Source organism: Balaenoptera ricei, chromosome 3, assembly GCF_028023285.1.
Source record: "Balaenoptera ricei isolate mBalRic1 chromosome 3, mBalRic1.hap2, whole genome shotgun sequence".
NCBI classification, from domain to species: domain Eukaryota; kingdom Metazoa; phylum Chordata; class Mammalia; order Artiodactyla; family Balaenopteridae; genus Balaenoptera; species Balaenoptera ricei.
In genome coordinates, this window is record NC_082641.1 from 33893188 (window position 1) to 33915322 (window position 22135).

General features: G+C 37.5%; 1 long non-coding RNA gene across 1 annotated transcript in view; it reads right to left on the bottom strand.

Moving 5' to 3' along the window:
• LOC132362195 (uncharacterized) overlaps positions 1 to 22135 on the bottom strand; it is a 509367-nt gene that overhangs the window by 8191 nt on the left and 479041 nt on the right. The window contains exon 3 of the long non-coding RNA XR_009502296.1: positions 5229 to 5386. This is a non-coding gene — a long non-coding RNA (uncharacterized LOC132362195). The remainder of the gene's footprint in view (positions 1 to 5228; positions 5387 to 22135) is intronic.

Genomic DNA, 22135 nt, shown 5'->3' on the forward strand with positions numbered 1-22135 from the left:
TATATGTATAGCTGATTCACTTTGCTATACAGCAGAAACTAACACACGACTGTAAAGCAATTATACTCCAATAAAGATGTTAAAATAAATAAATAAAATGCAATCTGCAAATTAATTAATTAATCCAAATCCAGAGGCAAAGACTATCTTCCGTACTGATCAAGCTGCTCTGAATTCTTGATGGATTTTCAGAACCAAGGATTAATTCAGTGGGAATTTCCATAGGAACAGAGTACCTGTGATGGGCCACCAAAATCAAGCCCTGGATGTGATAGCATTTGAAGAACACTTTCTAATCCAGAATAAATTGAAGAGACAACTGTGAATCATGTTGCAATAAAGACTTAATTCCTTTTGCAATAAATACGTAATTTATTGAGGTTTCCCTGGTTTACCAACTATTGCACAGCATTAATATAGATGACCTTAGGGAACTCCCTGGTGGTCCAGTGTTTAGGACTCCGCGCTCTCACTGCCAAGGGCCCAAGTTCAATTCCCTGGTTGGGGAACTAAGATCCCACAAGCTTCGTGGTGCAGCCAAAAACAAAACAAAACACACATAGATGACCTTTGAGCAAAGTCTTTCAGGAAATAAACTAGACTGAACTTAAATGCATCTACTTTTCTTATTATATTTTGATATGATGATATTAATTTATAAGTGGCTATATCCATGTCAAGGAGAGTCTGTTTCACATTGTCCTGTGGTGATTTATGTATAGGATAAATGATATAAACTCTTGGATAGAAGCACAAATTTAATATTCAAAGATCAAATCAAGAATCCAGGAGTCATGACAGACCGAAAGACAAACTGTAAGGTTAAAGTTATTAAATATTAATAACAATCCTTTCTCACTTAAATTTTATTATACTTTATAAAAGTAACATTTTTCATTTTTTTTAATTTAAGTATTACTAAATTCTATGAGGCTTAAATGAAGCTTTTATTATGTACACTTTATAGATCATCAAAAATCTGACTCTCATAAGGGTTGAACTGTGCAAGTTTAAGTTCCATATTTCAGTTTATTATGTACTTCCTAGGTGTCTCCAGTGTGCCAGTCAGCATGCTAGATGCTACAGAATCAAGGATGAACACGACTGGATTCCTGATGAGATCTGATTAGGGAAACAGATGGTTAAATAGTTCAATTAAATATAATAAGTGCTGGAGTGGAGGTTATCACAATTAACTGATCACATATCTCTGTATAAAAGTTCTATGTCATTATGTAGACATGTGAACTGTATTACGTACAGTTTACGTACTATTTAGCCATGTGATTTGGTTGAAAGTCTGATATAATCCATATTCTGAAAAACAAATGGACTCATATGGAAGGGATATTCTTTCCAAAGAAAGATCTCATATTAATAAGAGAAGATTAAAAACTACTTCTGAGAAGGATTCTTAGAATCAGAAAGTCAAGGTAGAGTCACCAGCCATCCTGGTTTTCCCAGAACTGAGGGGTTTACCAGGACATTGGACTTTCATTGCTAAAATTCAGAAAACCCTGGACAAATTAGGGTAATTGGTCAAGTTAAGTCAAGGTTAAGAAATCATAAAACAAGTTTGTTATCCCAAGAACCAAATTCATTTAGGCTCAAGCCCATGGTTGAGAACCATTTATTTTTGGATTAGGTTGGATTATAAAAACCAACAAGGAAGAGGAAGCCAAATAATAATTTATATTTGTAGAACATTTAAGATTTATAACAATTGGTCACCATCTTTGTAAATTACCCATGTGCGTTTCATGACACTGATAAGAACAAGTATCCTTATCTTCATTTTACAGATAAAGAAACAGACTGAAAGAGATAAGAAATTTGGCCAAGGACATAAAACTCTAAGGGTCAGGAAAAAACCTAGAAGCCAAGACTATGTAAGGATCCTAGATTACTTCAATGCCTGGCGGTAAAAAGTCCAATTATATAATAGCTTAGCTCACCCAGTCAAAAATGTTATTCATGAGTATTAGTATATTAGGGTTGTACTTAAAGTGCAATCCATCAACAGGAGAACAAGGAGTGACATAAACTCAAAGTCAAGTGGAAGTTTATAAATACTAGGAACACTCAACTCCTGGGGCAATTTAACCAAAAGATTTGTGCATACATAACTTCTCTGAAGTGCTCAACTTTATAACTGTCTGACTATCTTTATTGCTGTGTCGCAACGGTGATAAATATCAACCCCAGATGGTGCTTTGGAAATCAAAAAGCACTACACAGATATAATATTTTACCATTGTTTTTTAATTTATGTACATCAGGTCAGGATCTCAGCACCTGGTGCTTTATCACTCTTAGGCTAAAGTAATAATTCCGGTTAGTTTTTCACCCTTGAATAGATGAGTCAGATATTGTTCCTGCTCTCAATGTTTCTGGGGCTAAAGTCACATTTGCCACCTATTCCAGCGCTAGGGTGGCACAATGTGCAGTAATTTCTCTGCTTTAGTAGTCTTCTCACCTACTTATCTGATCTCTAAAGCTCCTTTTGGGCGGACCAAACACACACACACTTTCGTGGTATTTCCCATTATAAATTTTGACCATAAAAAACTTTCCCATTATAAATTTTACCGTAAAAAAAGTTCAGATGAACCCATGAGTTTTTAAGAATGATAAAAATAAAATACCTCAAACTGAACCTTTCACACATTCAAATTCTGTTTAGTTTCCTGTTATAACTGAAGAGGTTTACAGTTAGAAAGGAAATCGTAACTGCTTATTTAAGAATGTCCTCTGTACTCACTTGCATTCGATTTAGGATCCATCCATATAACTAGTTGCTCAAGGCTTGAGAAACATTATTAAAGACCATGTTTCTAAACAAGATAAACAATTCTAACTAATTTCTCTCCTCCTGCTAGGGAGTGATTTTTCCTCTTATAAATATATCATAAAAATATCTGTGATCATGAAGATCTGTATACCTCATTCCAAAATGCCAAATAGCATATGTGTTTATTTTTCACATTGAAAAATCAATATGTTGTTTTGAAAGTTTCACATAATTGCCCAGAGAGTTATGAAATTCAAGGTCGGGGGTATAATGACATAACCAATCAGCAGTTTGCATTCATTCAGTAAGTATGGCAAAGATGCTAGCCGTCGTGAAAAAACTTATGCTCCACCTTCTAGAATATGGTAGGTGTTTCTCAGAGGCATCTTCCCAGGCAGTGAGTATATTCCCTGGCACCCCCTTGCATAAAGGTACAGTCACATGACTAGTTCACAACAATAAAATATGAGCAAAATGATGTGTGTTACTTCGGAGCCTGGATTTTTAAAAGAAATGGTTGTGCCCTCTTCCCTCTGTCTCCCTCCACCTGTTGGAGGCTAGTGGATGGTGGAGCCACAAGATGGAAGGATACTGAGTCTCTGAAACACTACGTGGAAGGCCACCACCAAGCAGTAACATCCTCAATAGACTGTTCCAGGAACGAGAAAGAAAATTCTATCACGTTAAGCCACTGGAATTTTAAGGTTCATTTTTTTCAATATCCTAATTGAATACTCTAGGCAAATAAATTCCCACCACTAGCATCCACTTGTTGTTCTGTCCAGGAAAATATGATGCTTGAAAAAGCCAGATCAACACTCAAGTTCTTAATTGGGTGTGGACATAATAGGCCTCATCTACCCCTCATGTTTAACCACACTTCCTGCTGCAAGGTGCCATTCACCTGAGCTATTTTCTCAGGCTGGAAAACCTCTTACCTATCTCTACCCTTCTGATTTTAGCTATTACTACTTGTCTTTCAGATTTCTATTTGAATATTACTTCCAAGGAGAGGAGTCTTTTCTACTTCCCACCTAAGTCACATCCCTTCTTCATGGCTTCCACAGTACCATGCATCTGTTCTTAGCAATTATTACCAATGTAATTTTACATTGACTTTTTGGAATTATTTTATTGATGTCTGTTTTCCTTACTAGACTATAAACCTTTTAACTTCAGAAATAATGTCTTTTTGTTTTGCTCAGTATTGTGTCCACCATATCTAACACAGATCCCAAAACAGAGAAGTCCCCGAATATCCATTTGTTAAATGGATATAATGAATAATTAGCTCAGTGTGGTATTGTGACAGATGAAGACCAAAGAATGCAAAGAACTTGATAAAGGTACTTTTATGGAGTTCACACTTTTCTCTTTTCCTTCAGGTTAATTACTGGTCTTTTAGTATCTCAATGGAGAAAATAATGAGTTGACCACAGATAAATTGGCATTAAGTAGAAGAGAAGTTGACTACTTACAGCAACAAATTTAAGATTTTATTCCTGACAAAAGACCATGTCTATAACCTTACTCATCAAAAGCTTCACTTTTTTTTGCCCTGCTAAGAATCATAAATCACAAAGAATCTGTGCACCTATTTTATGATATTTTGGGTGTCCAAAATATCATAGTAACAGTTACTGATTTTATGACCTGTAAAATTTCCCAGAATGTTGATCATTGTAAAAAAATGTGGAAAATACAACTTCACTAAGACCCTATTTTGGTCCATTTGTGGAGTGGTTTTCCCTTAACTGCCCTCTCTGGGGAAGAGGTATGACTCTCCTAAGGGTGAAATTGAGAAAAGAACTTGAACATATACAATTTAGCCTTTTCCCCTCTCTCTTTGGACTCTTCCTGCTGAGAAGCAGGATGCATTGTGCACCCCCTGCTTCCAAAAAGTAGGCACACCAGGGTCACTGCCTATAGGGTCAGCATTCTGGAGAAATTTTTGGCTCATCTTGCTTTTTCTCTCTACTTACCTTACAAAGCTTCATGGTTGTAAGGCTGGAATTCTGGGTAAACGCATGTTACTCCTTAGGGTGAGACACCTCTTACCTATTCACAAGTTTCCTATTTCATCTAGTTAGTCCTAGGTATCGTTTAGATCTGAGCTCAATTATTAGTTCCTTACAGTAGCCTTCCTAACACCCTCCTAAGTGAATTCAAGATTTCCTCCTCCTCCCCGCAATAAGGAGACCTCAGGAGAGGCACCTGGAGTTGACCTCTGCCTAAGGCCTCAGATAAAGAGAGCTTGAATGCAGGTGCCCACCGAAAACCAAGAATGCAAATATATGAAGGACGTGACTGGCCAGGGGGCCTGAGTCCTTGACTGCAACTCCCTTCAGAGACCGTAATGCATTGGCTGTACACAGGTCTGGCCTGGAGAGGACAGCTTTCTCTCATCAGGTCTGCCAGGCAAAGCCTTAGAAATTACCTGTGATCAGGAGCCAGATTTCTCAGTGTTTGCTTCCAAGAGGTTCCCTCACATAGCTGTGGGCAGGAAGTCCAGTTCCATACCATGTGGACGTTGCCATGGATTGGTTGAGTGTCCTCATGACATGGCAGCAGCTGTCTTTCCTCAAAGTGAATGGTCTAAGAGAAAGAACAAGGAGGGAATAACGGTGCCTTTTATTGACTGAGTGTCAAAAGTCACAGTCATCATGTCTGCCATATTTTCCTTTTTAGAAGCAAGTCACTGAATCTATCTACACTCAAGGGGAGAGGAAGTGGATTCCACTTTTTGAAGGCAGAAATGTCAAAGAATCTGTGCACCTATTTTTAAACAACAACACTTGAGTAGATCATCATAAGGTTTAGATTAAAACAAGATAAGAGAAATTCTGCTCATGGTCATACATTTAAGTCACACAGCTTAGCTGCTACTTTGACCTCCATTTGTTCAACTCCAGTTCCAAACTTAGGATAGGGAAGAAGATTTAATTAAATATCAACCTTAAGCCCAATAAGTCAGGTTTTAAATACAGTTTTTTACACTATTAACTGATTTCATTTAATCTGTAAGTTTACACAATCTATCAATTCAATGGTAGAAAGATGATCAAATTATTCATGTATCAGTTGACTGATTATTTAAGGTTATTGCAGATTCAGAAGTTTGTTATAATGGTCTAAAGTGGGGTCATTTTCTCTTTTAACCAACCAATACAAAATATCCACCATAGTTAACATAGCAATTCCAACAAAGATAGAAAGGCTACATCCAAAATATTAACCTCAGAAAACAGTGATCATCAGCATCTTTTTCAACCACATTTTCAGATGTCAAGACCAAAAAGTGTAATGTTAGAATTTATTCTTCTTACTGGAATGCTAGCAAACAAGTGAACTGGGTTTAATGTATTTATTACTGAAGGAAAGATGGCAACAATCTTTGAGGATTTGGAGTTTTGTTTTATTTAATGTTAGGAAATGTTAGGGAACTGTCGTTTCCTCTCTACTTACAACTACTGTTGCAGTGTATTTACTGGAACAAAAATTCAGTTTATAAACTTTGCTGAGGAAATAAAAGCAACTTTACATTGGTGGTGGCATTACTTTTAACATGAGATTTCCAGAATAACATTGTGCAACACATTGTTATTTGAGATCCTCTTCCTGTATTAGTAAGTAATCCAAACAGAATGCACCAAATCCCCTACAGATTTAGGGAAAATTACTGGCCTATGGACTTCTCAACATTTTTCTTCCAAAATGCTGATTTTTTTCTTAATTCTGTGATTCATTGTTCGAGAAATAATTTTTCTCTGTTTCTTTTAGTTGAGTAAAAATTAGAAATATTAGAAACTGACACCAATTCTCAAGTAAGAAACACAATAGCTGTGGGTCTTCATAGTTTCTCCCTGAAGATCATCTCTGTGTTTTCCAACTGCAAGTTTCATCAAAGAAAAACTGGTCTGTCTTGTTCACCATTGTCTCACCAGGTTCTTGCCCCATGCCTGGCTGACTGGAGTAAATAACTGTGGAAGAAATTAGGGAAAGCTACACTTTAGAACTAAATTACTGACCTGCCATGAAAAGAAAAAAAGGTGTCTTTACTATAAACTCCCCCTTGTAGGTGGGAGGAATTTTCTCAAACTGAGCTTTGAGAAGAGGACAACTGTTTCCTAACTACTGTGTGACTTTTAATTCCTTAAACCTTCAGGACTGTTTAGATATTTATCTACTTAATGACTGCAAAGCTTTCTGAAAATGGAAAATCCCAGACACATACTGAATTTTTAAAATTTAAGTAATGAAAACTTTTTATGTAGTCAGACACTTGGTGAGTACCGGGAGGGAGGTTGGGAGATCAGTGATGAAAGAGATCGACTCTGACCTTAAGAAGCTTGCATTCTAGCAATGGATAGAGATTGTTTAGTATTAAACAATTAACTACACAACCATTAGCTTAATTATAAATGCAACGGCTGAACATCAAGGAGAACAGAGGGAGTACAACAGTGTATATAGTGTAAGAGGGTCTGATCTGGTATGGGGAGTCAGAGAGGACTTCCTTGACTAAATATTTGAGCTGAGTTCTAAAAGATAAATAGGAATTCATGGATAGGCAAGGAGTTCTTGAGAATAGAAGATGGGAGATTGTGAAGGGAGAAAAAAAAATGGTCCTGGGCAGAAAGAAGAGCAGTAGAAAAGTATCTGAGTAGAAATGGAATATGGTGTATGCATAAATTTGAAAGAAGACCATGTGACTGGAATTCAGAAAGCCTATTGATGATTTATAATGATGCTGATAAGGGGTAAAGCAATCCAAACACATTTACTTTCTTAAAAGATTATTTTGGCTCCTGTTCTACAGCAAGATGGTGTAGAATTCTTTATTCTGTGCTCCTCTATAAATACAACAAAATACCCAGGAAATTGTCCATTAGACAATGAAGAAAGAACTCTGAAAGTAAGCTGAAAGAGTGTCAACAGCACTGGCTAGGAAGGAAGAAAGAAGGCAGACTGCTGAGAATAGAACTTGAGGACATGGGGACTGACTACGTGGTGAAATTTCCTAGATTTTCCTTTCATCTCCCGTATGCTCCTAGACTGGGCACAGGAGAGGTCTAAAGCCCAGAACCACCCACAGGCATAGGCAAAACAAAAACGACCCAAAAGAAAAGCTTGTCCTTTCTGGCCGAGGACTGGGGAAGGAAAGCATGACAGACACAGTGGAGAGTCGTAACCCTCATTCTACAATCTGGGCCTGGCAGTGGTCCAATCCACTGGCAGCATCAATAGCAAGAAGGCCCAACCACCCCAGTCCTCACTGCCCAACCCGGCTTCCTGTGGCAGTCCTGTCCGTGGCAGGGGCAGCAGCAGCCGCTGCCTGCGTCTCCCTGCCATTCACTCAGGATCATAGGAGGGCCAGTCCCAGTGGCTTCCACTCTCCTATTCCAGTGCAAAAGCTGGCCCAGTGATACCAGGTGGACAAGGGGAGGGCCTTCTATACCTGTAGATGGCACCAGCAGGGACTGAGTTGGGGTGGCTGAAACAGTGCTGGAGGCTAAAAATCCAAGATCGAAGCACCAGCAGTATTCTGTGAAGAACACATGAATGGTTGCTAGGGATTCAAAACAGGGGAGGGGATGGGTATGGTTATAAAGGGGTAACATGAGGGAGTCTTGTGATGGTACAGTCTAGTATTTTGACCGTGGTGGTGGTTACACAAAGCTTACACATGTGATAAAATTGCATAGAACTACACACACACACACACACACACACACACACACACACACAACTGCGTGAATAACTGGTGAAGTCTGAATTAATTCTATGGATTATGTCAATGTCAACTTCTTGTTTTTGATATTGTACTCTAGTTGTGTAAGGAGTTAGCATGGAGGGAGGCTGAAGGAAGGATTCATAGGACTTCTCTGTACATTCCTCTATAAGCGCCTATGAATCTATAATCACTTCAAAATAAAAAGTTGAAAAAAAAAGATGTTTGGCTTTTATGAGAAAATTGGAACACAAAGGGCAAGAATAAGTAGGGGAAGACCTGTAGCAGGTTGTTAGGGTAAGATGTGTGACGGCAGTAGAGAAGGAAGTAAGTGAATTGATAACATATTTAAGAAATGTCTGTATAATATCAATAAGGCATAATAATGATTTAGGTATGAAGGTGATGGAGAAGGAAACACTGAGGTTTCTGACCTGTAAAGCTTGTGGAATTTGCTACCACTCGCTGCGACAAAAAATAATGAATGAAAATCCACTTAGAGTAGGTGAATATAATGAATACTATTTGGGACATGTTCGTTTTGAAATACGTGGAAAGTATAGTAATGTAAATGCTATTGGTTGACTGTATGGGCCAGTGCTCAGAAGTTAGGGTTAAAATACATAAGCTTGAGTTGTCAGTGGAGAGATGACTATGGGTGTGGCTATCCTAGATTGCCTAGGAAAAGAAAGCATGGAGTGACAAGTGAAGAAGACCTAGGATAGAACTTTAGGAAACTACATTATTTTGAGTTCAAGAAGTAAAGAAAAGAAGGATGAAATTACAAAAGAAATGAGGAAAGAGAGGGCAGTAGGATAAGATATCAGAATATATGAATTTAAGTCAGATTGAACTCAGCAAATTTAAGGTCTTAGGATGGTTGCATTACTCTTCAAATCAGGTAGAATTTGAAGAGGATTAAGGAGAAGGTGGGAAGTATATCCTCAGTTGGAAAGGAATTGCCCATTCTCTTCTATTTGACTATTACGCAGTTAGAAAAGAGGCTCTTCATAACTCACCGTGGTTGTCCTGCATTGTATTACACTCAGAAGAATGCTGCAACTAGACAGGGGAATGTCTGTGCTGCATCTCAAAGTTAGTTTGAACATTTTAAGTAGCACTGCACGGACTCTTTATTGTTTTCCAGGTCCTTCAATAGATTCCTACTTGACTTAAGGAAAACAAGAGAAAACAGGACCTTATTTGGCTATAACTCTTTTTCTTTTCTGGAAGATCCTAAGTATTCTTTGACCTTTATTCTATAAATAAGACACGTATATAAAAACTCATATATAGAAATATGCTCATAAATATATGCCAGTTCTGCCAAGAATTTAAAATATACCAGGCCATACCTAATATAAAAATATTAATCAGTCTTCTCATTAGACTCTGTTATACAAGCACCAACATCACCATCATCACTGTAATGACTTACAAGTCTTAAGTGTTTACTATATTCCCATGTTCCAGGCACTACAATAAGTTATTTATAAAACATTAGATTCAGTCCTCAAAGATGCCTGTTAGGTAGTGTAAATCTCTTCATCTCTATTTTACAGATGAAATGAAGACAGAGATTTGAAGTACCTTGCTTGAGTTTCCAGAACTGGTTAAACGGCAAAGTAAGGATCCAAATCCACATGCCCAAGTTCGTAAACGTTATATAATACTGCCTTTCCTAGCATAAGTAAAGAGTGTTTTATTTCACATTATTACAACTTTGAAGAAAAGATAATCACATGAAGTATGTGTACAGAGATAGGGCACATCTCCAGTCTGCCTATGTTCACCTCTTTTTCAGAGAACATATACATTACAAAATGAAATTCAAGGACTGCAGGAATGAAATGTGGAAATAAAGCCTCTCGTGGGTGTGGCTAAAAACAGAGATGTGGCATAGAGTATATGGTCTGGAACTGGAGTTCTCATTTTTCCACCTGGAGAGAGGGAGAGCCAAGGGCCAGGATGAGAGCCAGGTCAGAATCAGGCTCAGCAGAGTGAGACCCTTCACAGATCTGTAAGGACCATACACAAAGAGAACTGAAGGTCTTGCCTAAACTGGTCTCTCTCTCTCTCTCTTTTTTAAAGACAGCATTGTCCTTCATACCACTAGAAAGTGGTCATCTCCATCTCAAGTGTAATAAATCAAGTCCATAGCAGCAATGGCACCTTTAAAGTAAGCAACACTGATTTTGTTTACATGGAGAAGTTCTACCTATTTAGAATCACATAAGCATAATCCTTCCCCATCCTCACTGAAAAAAAAAATTAATCTTGAATCCTTGAGAAATTGTTTCCTTCAATTTTGATATTTACTGCAGATAACATCTTTGAAAGTTTTAAAAAATTACTATAAATGAAATCTCATTTTCCCTTATTACACATGATTACAGCAAATCATATTTCAAACTAAACAATCAATAACTAACTTTTTATGTCAGATTGCAAACAGAAAAACAGAAGCTCATTTAATTACTCATAACCAAGGGTATTTAATGCAGGAGATTGGTTACACAGGTAATGGAAGTCCAAGGCCACCAAACATTCCTAGGCTGGAGGTTCAACTCGAGAAGATAATGTTATTTGAATCCTAGAGCCAGAATCACTCCATAGAATCTGGAACCCAGTGACCTTGATCAAAAGATGCTGGAGTCACAGAGCTATATAGCAAAATACTGCACAGGCGAAATAGGAGGAAAGGAATATCTGGCTTTTTCATTTGTTCACCCTCAAATATCTGTGGGTGCCTCCTCTTGGCCAATCCCAGTGAGAAACTAGCTGTTATGGGAGCCAGGGAATTGCAGCCTATAGGGGTCAGCTTTCCTGTGATACAGAAGAGAGCCAAAGAAGGAAACATCTGAAGGCAAATAGGCCCAGGATAGGCACAAGTCATGGGAGCAAGTGCTATATTCAACCAACCATATTGTTCCATGTCATGGTATATGTGATCAAAACTTAAGTCATAGAATTCAGAAGTAAATGCTTGAGAAGATTTTGGCAAGTATAAAGCAAGAGATATAAGCTTTAGAAAAAGTCAGATCAGTACTTCATCCAGCAAGTGTTTTGAGTAACTTTAGTGATTCTAATTTTAGAACCTGTAAATACAACAAATAAGTAAAGAATAAATAGTAATCAGTAAAGAGGAAACAAGACAGAGAATTTTGCTGTTTTGCAGATAGTAAAGCCTTTGGTGGGTATTTATTTTGATACACTCTGATTTAAATCATACATTACCCTGGAGCTGATTTCAGCTTCAACATTCAATTTATTGATCGTTAGGCTCATGTTCACAGATGCATTCCAACCAAATTGCATCTGTGGCTTGCATTTACAAAGGCAGTGAGTAGGAGAGGAAGAAAGAGCATTGACAGCTAACAGCATGGTCCTTCTGTGCCTTCTCTACGTTATTCAAAAGGTAAAGCTGTTAGCACAGCATTTCTCTTATTCTACTCTTGCCCGTAAGCCTTCTCCTCACAATTTTATGACTTCTCTTTTTGGTCTGTCTTCAATGTTTATTATAATGATTCTACTCCTATAAATGTTTTTTGGTACTCAGTGCATATTCTTTTGATGAACATATCATTTTGCTAAAATAGAATCATTCGTACTGTATCATTTTTTACTTACCAATATATTTTGGATATCCTTGCATGATACTTTTAAACAGATAAAGATATAGATATGTATATATAATTATATAAAAGTATATATATGTAAATATATACCATAACAATTTTAATGACTGCATAGTTTTCCATCGTATAGATGTGTTGTCATTTAATGAAATCACTGTTAAATTTTGGTTCTAATTTTTTGAAATTTTTGGAACAATGTGATGAGTATCACTGATCCTGTATGTTTTCTCACTTGTTAAGTTATTGCTGCGAATGAATTCCCAGAGTTGTAACTGTTAAGTCAAGGGGTTTTATTAGTCAATTTAGTCTACATTTTTCCATAGTAACAACCAACCTGAAAGATGTCAGTGACTTACAACAGTTTTCTCTCTTGTTCTCGCAGACTGAGGGTAGCCTCTATCTGGGATTCGTAGGGAGAAAAGAGATTGATAACTACAAGCTGATTTGGAAAACTTCTGGTCAGAAATATCCCACATTATTACAACTCACAATTCACTATCCAGAGCCTGTGCCAGAATAAATTCAAAAGGACAGAAAAGCAAAATCCTCCTGCAGAAATGAGCTCTAAAGTATAATCCTTCCAGGGAAGAGAAGCAAGTATTTTGAACAACAGTATACCAGAGGTGCCCATAACAATACATACTGCTATGATCGCTACTATTATTGTAAAAAAAAAAGGGGGGGGGGGCATGGATAAATAGAAAACAAAGATTCTGAAAGAGAAAGAATATCAAATGTCCCAATCAATTCCTAGCAGATAATTTAAAGCCACATTATGGAGAAGTAATATGGATGAAAGACCCTGTAGATACAAATGACACAGGATAATCCTGTCCATTTCCACTTGGCAAACAAACTCTCTCCAAAATATGACCACCACATATTTTCAACCCCACCATTGGATGACCACAAGCCATAGTCATTGGCTTCTCATCCAAATTTGTTCAGAAGAGATTTGTGTGCAGTAGAATTTAACCATGAAATGAGAGGCTTTGTATCAAATAAACCAAACTAACAACCTACTGATATGTTTGGATTTATAGCTTCAAGTTACGTTTTTACTCTTGAAAAGATCTGGCGGTAACGTCAGAGTAAACTAGGTAAGATTGTTAAAATAATTGACAATTGATAGCCACACCTAAATGTAGGTAGAGACATCTGATCAGTAGAGGATAATTAAATTGGCTACGGTTTAAAGCTAACCACTCTGGAGAAAGAAATTTTCCTATTTACATTTCAAAGGCTAACACAGAGATGCACGGAGAAAGAAATAGTGAAAAAGAGAGATGCGGGGGTTTTAGACTTATGTTAACAACTTGGCTGTTAATCCGATATGGCCACAGTTGTCGCTGTAATAGAAGGCAGCATAAATTTTGATTAATAGGAGATGACGTATTTTCACATTAAAGTAACCAACAGGAAGGCTCTCTTCAAGTCTGTGAAGCTTTATGCTGAGAAAGAAGTGCTTAACCAAGAACAGGTGTGTGGATGACATACTCAAGGACATATTTTTGATTGATTGATTGGTTTTTGCTTATAAACCATATCTAAACCCTCTGAGAGCAGATTAATACACAGCTCCCAAATCATTCTCTAGGCAGCCACTTCCAAGTATATTGATTCCTACAGGTCAGAGGTTAGAGAAGCCTAATTTTTCACTCCTTATCCCCTTTGGGTTCCAACTACTAAAGGACACACGCAAGGGTCTGAATGAGGAGTGTTTAGGTATCAACTTTCTAAAGCTGTAGAAGGAACCATGTTTTCTTGTATTGCTAGAGTGGAAAATACAGTAGGAGTTCTATTTCCCACCCTAAATACAACTAACTCCCCAGTTGCCGCCATAGAAGCCTGAGACAGCCATAGATCTTCCAAACAGAAGGATTTAGATGGGTCAGACATTTAAATATGCCACTGAAGTTTTCAATTTGATAATTGGAAATAGAGAAAAACAGCTGATTCTGCTTGAGAGCAAGCTGGTATGTGTGTGTGTGTGTGTGTGTGTGTGTGTGTGTGTCTGCGTGTGTGTGTGTGTGTGTGTGTGGGAAAGAGAGAGAGAGAGAGACAGGAAAGGATAAGGAGTGAGAGGAAGACACAACAGTGAAGATAGAAAGGAAGCTGGAGATAATAACAAAGGGAGGAAAAGTTTTCTATTCCTGATTGAATGATGAGGGTGAAGAGGAAGATAAGAATTTTACCCAGTACGGTTCTTCATGAGGTTGGAGAGGAAGTTTCCTTGTGAACATAGGGGAACAGGATTTTCCAAAGTAGAAGTTTCAATATCCAGAATGATTTTATTCTTGAAAGAGGGAAGACGTTGTTCTAGAAAAATATTCAGTGAGAACTTAGTAGTGTCACTTGTGGAAGAGTCATTTGTATCACAGTAATATATACTAATGGCACCAGATCACAATTTCATTTCCATATCTAGGTCCAAAGAGAGCTGTTTTCACAAATGTAGGAAATTAGTATTCCAGCCAGCCCTCTCTTTCAGACCACATTAAACAGCATGTTGAAAGCTCTTTGGGAGAAGCACAGACTGAAAATCTGACAACATAATTTGAATAAGGGAATAGTAACTGAATTACTTACTTCTTCCAATTACAATTAAAGTTTGTGAAGTAAAAGTGACACTCCATGTTCCTTGATGATTAACCACATTGCACACCTGTTAGTTCTTTGACATCTTTATTAGGAGATCCACAAACTATTGTTACCCTGAACATAACAACAATGGGCAGAACCAGCTGAGAAATCAAAAAGTCACCACCACAGCGTCATTCAAGTTGATGCTTCCAATGTGCAAGCTGTCACTAGAGGCTGGAATGAGTTAGGAATGGGGGGGCCCACCACTAATCCTGTCCCTCCTAAAATGCATACTTCACCCAGGCTTGAACAAAACCATAGTGACAGTTAAAAGTCACTGCTAACGCCATTGAACCATTTTTTTGGTTACTTACAATGTACCCCTTGGCGACATTATAGGTCCATTTGGAGGTATATTGGGAAATTTCTTTGTACCAAATCCACCATCTTTTCTTTCATCATCTGATACTTGCTAAAACTACTAGATAAACAATCGATGCAATATGACATGAATTTATTGAATGTTACTGAATACCTATTACTGTGTCAGGTTTTTTGGTGATTAGAAAGAGATATAAGGATTATTCCTGCAGAAGAAAAGACCTCTCGTGGTATCAGTTATTTAAAGAAAATTTAGCTATTACTTAGGCAGATGGATCAAGATTGTGAAAATGAGAACTGATGAGTCAACTCTTTAGATGCCAAATAAGACCACTCTTATATGTTCTCACAAAAGTTGCAGAACAAGCTATATGGAAATCCATTACCAAATATGCAGGAGTTTCCCTATCATTGGTGAATCTGTAAGCTACTTTACAAAAGAACAATTTCTCACCATCTCTAATCATCAATTTTCACATCTAAGTTAAAGGGAGATGCAGAGAGGTGTTTCTAGTAGGATGTCATGCCTCCAAACTCTTGTTTGTCTTAGTTCCTGGAGGAGGGCGAACCCATATAATTCAAGTCACAAGAGAACTTTCACAAACCCTAACACCCAAGAGGCAAGCATCAGAAAAGACAAAGCCACATAGAAAAGTTTGAGTATACCTAGAAGAAAATAATTGAACAGCAGTTAGAAAAGGAGAATACTTATTCTTAGAAACTCCATTATAGAGTGCTCTATCAAATAATCAATGTAGTACATGCAGTGCTTGATAGTTGAGCTCTGGAATCAGACTGCAATAGTTTAAATCTAAGCTTTATCTCCTACCATGTGTATAGTCTTAAACTAATATTTTCTTTTGGTTCTCTTCTCTCTAAAATCAGGATAAACAATATCAAACTAGAAGAGTGGCAGATTAAAAGAGTGAATCCATAGCCTGGCTATAGGAGTATAATAGCACTTAGAAATTGAATGAAATGATGATACAAATATCTTCTTGTCTAGATTACTGGCTGCTCAATTGAAGGAACTATACCTTTTTTAGTTTTTGTGTCCCAGGGTTAAGCATCGTATCTATAGAGCACAGCTGGTGCTCTATAGATGTTTTTAAAATGAATGAATGATGTATTTATACAATTATATGCAATATAGGTGGCAAAATACAGTGAATTCAGTGAAAATGTAAAGAAACCCAACTTACTTTATTTTTTCCATTATTAATTAACGTCCTAGGACCAATCCAGGTTTTCACTTTTTATGAAATATGGTTAATTTGACATACACAGAAATTTGAAGAGAAATATAGTCATTCAAACTCTCTGGGTAGGACATCTGATCATAAGAGTGACTGTGGTAGGCTGAAAAAAAAATGGCTTCTTAAAGATATATCCACTTCCCGATCCCTGAAACCTATGAATATTATGTGACAAGAGAGTGAATATTACCTTCTATGGTAGACAATGTGGTTAAAGATCTTGAGATAAGGAATTTATCCTGGATTACCCAGGTGGGTTCTAAATGCCAGCACAATTATCCTCATAAGAGAGGCACAGAGTAAAGTTAAATACAAACAAAGGAGAGGCAACATGAGATGAAGGAGGGGTTGGAGTGATACAACCACAGACCAGGAAATGCTGAGCATCTACTAGAAGCTAGAAGAGGCAGGACTGGGTTCTTTCCCAGAGACTCTATAGAGGGTACAGCTCTGATAACACCCTGATTTCAGACTTCTGGCTTCCAGAACTAAGAGAGAATACCCCAGCCCTAGTAAACCAACACACACACACACACACACAGTCCGGGGGCTCATGTTTGAAAATACTTCCTCTATATCTGATATATGGATAAAAAGGGATTCTCTAGGACTCAAGTGTTCCTGAAATGCTGCTAAGAGCTGAGAAATTCTGGATATAAAGACTGTTTATAATTTATCCCCATCCTGTTCAACCCTGGGAAGGCAGTATGGAGACTTGTCCATGGTGAACACACAGGGTTTGAGAATAACGGGAAGAAAAAAACACAAACTTTTATGGAATTTTTTTAACGTACTTAGGATTTTACAGAGGCATGTATAAAAAATCTGGAACTGATTTTCTTAGACAGTGGTTCTTGACACTTAACCAAGTCACCAGTAGAGATTTTCTAAATTACACACTTCATGAATTAGAATCTCTGCGAAATGGTGCCTAGACCTTTGTGGTTCCAGAGGTAGGAGTTGGGTAAAAGAACAGTAGCTATTCCTTTGACTGTTGGAAATAATTATCTTTATATATCCTTAGCTATAGAAAGTCAACTCTAAAAGTGAGTGCCCTAGAGAAAGAGGATGGAAAAGAACAAATTGTATCATGAAATTTCAGTGCCATGCCATCTACCTTTACTTGGAAACCAAGTACAGGTTCAAGTACAGAATATTCCATTAGTCATCTCAAACAAAGCTGTGAGTCTCATTAATTTCCCATTTTAGTCCTTCAAAATACAGTATAACTTTCTAACCAGAGAATATGAGAAGTTACGGTTAATTGAGAAAAGAAAAATAGAAGTACCCTTAACTCATAACAAGAGCCTCTTATCTTTGACTAGACTGAATAAAAACTTCACTTTCCTTTTATTCATGATTACAAACGTAGGGGGAAAATTCTTTTGTTCATCTGCCATGTTCTATTTCAAATCAACAGATACACCATTGAGACACTTTTTGTTTTTGTTGGTATTAAATAAACTGACAAAATGTATCTTCACTGTTCAGCTCTAACAATGAATTGAACAATTTAACCAGTATCTTGAGAAAATTTTCATTTACGAAGCATCTGCCTTGTACACAGTAACCTTGTACCAAAGCTTGGGCTTTGAAATCAAACAGAACTGGGTTCAAATCCTGGCCCATCCATTTGATAGCTTTGTGACATTGAGCAAGTTACTAAGATATCTAAACTTTTGTTTCTTTTCCATAAAGTGAGATTATTAAATCTCCTTTATTAAAGAAATTATGGGTATAAAGCACCTAGTGCATAGTAAGCACTGAGTCAATCTAAGTTCTTGTTCTTGTTATGAGCTAAATGAACAGAAATCTAGTCACTCACCCAAGATGTTAGTGGTGAAAACTGACAGTCACTGGAAGATAATTAGATAAGCTCATAGAGAATCTATCCAGGCTAAGGATATTATTATTCTTAGTGTCCATTACCAGCCTGTTGGAAGAACTGAAGTCATAAAAGCACCCAGAATGCAAGTTAAATTAAGAATCAGACTCCATAGGACACAGAATTAATATTCAGTTCTGTTGTCTTCTTGGACACCCAACAAGACTGTCACAAAATGAGACAGTGGCTTTTGAGCCTAACTGGCTACTTGAGACATACAAACCGATTTTGTTTATAGAATGAATCACCTTCTGGAACTAGTTGATCTTTTAATCTGTAAGCATGAATCATAAAGTCATTTATAACAATAGTGAAATCAAGACAAAATTAAAACTCAAGAAGTTCTCTCATACATATATACAAGTCTTCTCTCTAAATAATAGCAATCCTGAAAACCACCATTCCTATCTTGAAAATATCCATTTCCTTATTGGAGAGAAAAATATCGTTATCCATCAGGTAGTAACATGAATATATCTTTCCCTTTCCCTGTAAATCTTTCCCTGCAACTTCCCTTTCCCTGTAACTTCCCTTTCCCTGTAAATATTTTCTCAGCATGATCTCCCTTTAACCAAAAACTAAAATTGTGTTAGCTAATGCAATGAAGTTAGAAAGTGCACAGTTCAAATTCCAGATGCATGCTCTTCTCCGAACTATAAAAAGAAGGAAATATGTTGGTGCTGAATTATGTATTATCTGTGCCATGAAGAATTTAGTTCTATGGGTGGATGTCCATTCTTTTATAATTTGTTGGAAATTGCAAAGAGCAATGAAGAAGGCCAAGAAAGAAAGTGAATATGGATGTAGGATTTTGAGAAAGAGCCCAATGTTTTAGAGACAAACAAAAATCATAACAAGAGAAGGCATTTTATAACATGAAATAGGAAATATTACACTTATATCTTTTTATTAATATAGGTAACATAATAAGGATTGTTTGACAAAACTACCTGGTAGGTTTTGTATTAATTTTACATCTCCACATCTTTAGACTTTAAAAAACACAATTTCCTGTATATACATAGAAGTTAAGAAATCAAAGCATCTCCTAGATTTTTATCGTAAGATCAGTAATTCATCTGTGGATACATCTCCAATAAAAGCTAAGCTATGGGGCTTCCCTGGTGGCGCAGTGGGTGAGAATCTGCCTGCTAATGCAGGGGACACGGGTTCGAGCCCTGGTCTGGGAAGATCCCACATGACGCGGAGCAACTAGACCCGTGAGCCACAACTACTGAGCCTGCGTGTCTGGAGCCTGTGCTCTGCAACAGGAGAGGTCACAATAGTGAGAGGCCTGCGCACCGCAATGAAGAGTGGCCCCCGCTTGCCACAACTAGAGGAAGCCCTCGCACAGAAACGAAGACCCAACACAGCCAAATAAATAAGTAAAAATAAATAAATAAATAATAATTAAAAAGGTGCTAATAATTAAAAAAAAAAAAAAAAAAGCTAAGCTATGTTATTCCATTACCCTCACCAGAGACAAATAAATCTGTTATGATTAAGCACGAGTACTTTTCATAATAAACAAGCAGACAAAAGTCAAAGTCTTTACAAATTGGGATCTGACACCATGGCTCCCACCCTCACCTCCTCACCTCTCTGCCATCACCTCCTACTGTTCTCCTCTTCACTCACTCTGCTCAATTTACTCCATGCACATTGGCTTCTTGGCTGTTGCTCAAACATTTGGAACACTCTACTACTTCCCAGTGCTACCGCACTTGCTGTTCTTTTCCCCTGGGCCACTTTCCTCCCAAACATCTGTACGCCTTGCTCCCTTACCTCCCTGAGGTCCCTACCCAAACACTGTATTCTTGATGTCCTGATCACCTTACGTAAAACAGCAATGCACCTTCCCAATATTTCCCGTTCCTTCTTCTATGCCCGATTTATCCCTTTGATCCTTATTGTCTGTAAGTTCAATGACATCAGGGATTTTTATCTGTTTTGTTTACTAGTGTATCCTCAGTGTTCAAAAAGATCCTGGCACATGGAAGTCATCAAAAATATCTGTTGAATGAAGCAGGTTGCCTAGATGTGCTTCCAAGTTCAATTGTCTTCATAAAATATTTGAGCTAATCTTACCCTAAACAACATGTAGGTACAGTGTTGAAACTCAGGGACGCCTTCAAAGAATGCAGGACAGAGCGTGTGTCAGGTACTTGCAAGCAGAGGTTGGGACTAAGAACAAATTCCATGAGCCTCTGCTGTTGCAGTAAAGATGGGGGTTAGGAGAATCCGCAGCAAGCCCAGAATGGCCTGCAGAGTGTCAGCCAGCCCAGGCTCTGATGAGCCAAATATAACACATTGGCACTGGATTTCTGTAGGGCAGCAATTATGGGGTGGTGGAGAGCAGGTTGGACTGGGAGTTTGGAGACCTGGGCTTTTTCTCTCATAAGATGTGAGATTAAGGGCCAATTTCTTAAACTCCCCAGGCCTCAGTTTCCTCTGTTAAGCACAGAAGTCAACCAGATGAGTGATTTTAAAACTTTTTTAAAAAGATAGGTAACCAGTACTCCTCTTCCCCGCCCCCCACAACGAAATATACAGAAGACTGAAAGCAAAGAGAAGTGAAGTTGTCTAAGCGGATTGTGGGGAGCAGTGAACTGATGCGCTGACTTTCCCCCCTCACCTCCCTTTATCACGACAACACTGAGCCACTTCCATGCAACCCCTGGAGAACACGGGAATGGAGTCTGGAAACCCTGGCTTGGAAGTCACCTCAGACCACGTCATTTCAATTGTCTTCTTCTAAAGTAAAGATAGTATTAGCTGGATGGGAAAAGAAGACAAAGAATTTATTACAAAAGCAGGCTTAGGCAAAGGTCAGAAATGTCCTTTTTAAGCTGCATTACCTCCTACAAGGTATAGCTAGTAAGTTACTGCATCAGTACATTTTCTTATGACCTAGAAGTCTAATGAGCTAGGGTTGGTGAAAGATGGCATGATGAACTTGAATATCAAAACTCTCTTTTAGGGTGCTACCGCTTACTATGTGTCATGCAAGTTTCTTAATATTCTTCAATTGCATAGCCAGACAATGTCTACCTTATATAGTTGTTTTGAAAATCCAATGAGATGATTTAAGAGAGTTTAGAATAGGACCTGACACACAGTCAGTGCTCAATAAATTGTTCTTATTGGTGTCATTCCTTCTAAAAATATGCTGTGCTATTGTTGGAAATACCACAATAGCTGTTACTCCAACATGGCATTAAAGAGGATAGAAAAAGTTACTGAACTAAAAGTTTGGCTAAATTGTGCCTCCAAAATAAGGTAAAACTTTTACTAAGATAGCAAAGAAGACCAAGAGTTAAATAAGGATTTCCATTATCAATATGTAATTCTGCTAATGTCCCTTCCTAAAATATATTTTATTAATATACTACATATAGACAGTTGGTTATTTTCAGATTTATTAATATTAGATACCTTTGAAATACAGAGCCATAGGTTTTCATATGGCAGCTCACAAAATCCTCCCATATTTGCTCTCTAGGTAACATACACCATAAAGCTAAGAATGTCATACAGAGAAATTAGAGAAATTTTGACTTGTTTATCTAAGTCCAAAGCTTTGAAATCAAGCTATACGAAATCATTCTGCATACACAATGTTACTTCAATTCTCTCAAGTTATTTTAATCAATAAACCTATAAGCATTTATTGCATCACTTTAAATCACTTCTGAGTATTAAAAAACAGAATAAATTTGTCAGGTATACAACCTAAAAACTTCTTGAAGGTGAACGCCTATAGCGTAGATCCTCTATCACGTTCGCCGTTGTAATCCTTCAAGATCCAGTTTTACAACTGACTTGAAATTTGAAGAGACTCTGAAGGGAGATTGGTGGTTTCCAGGAAGG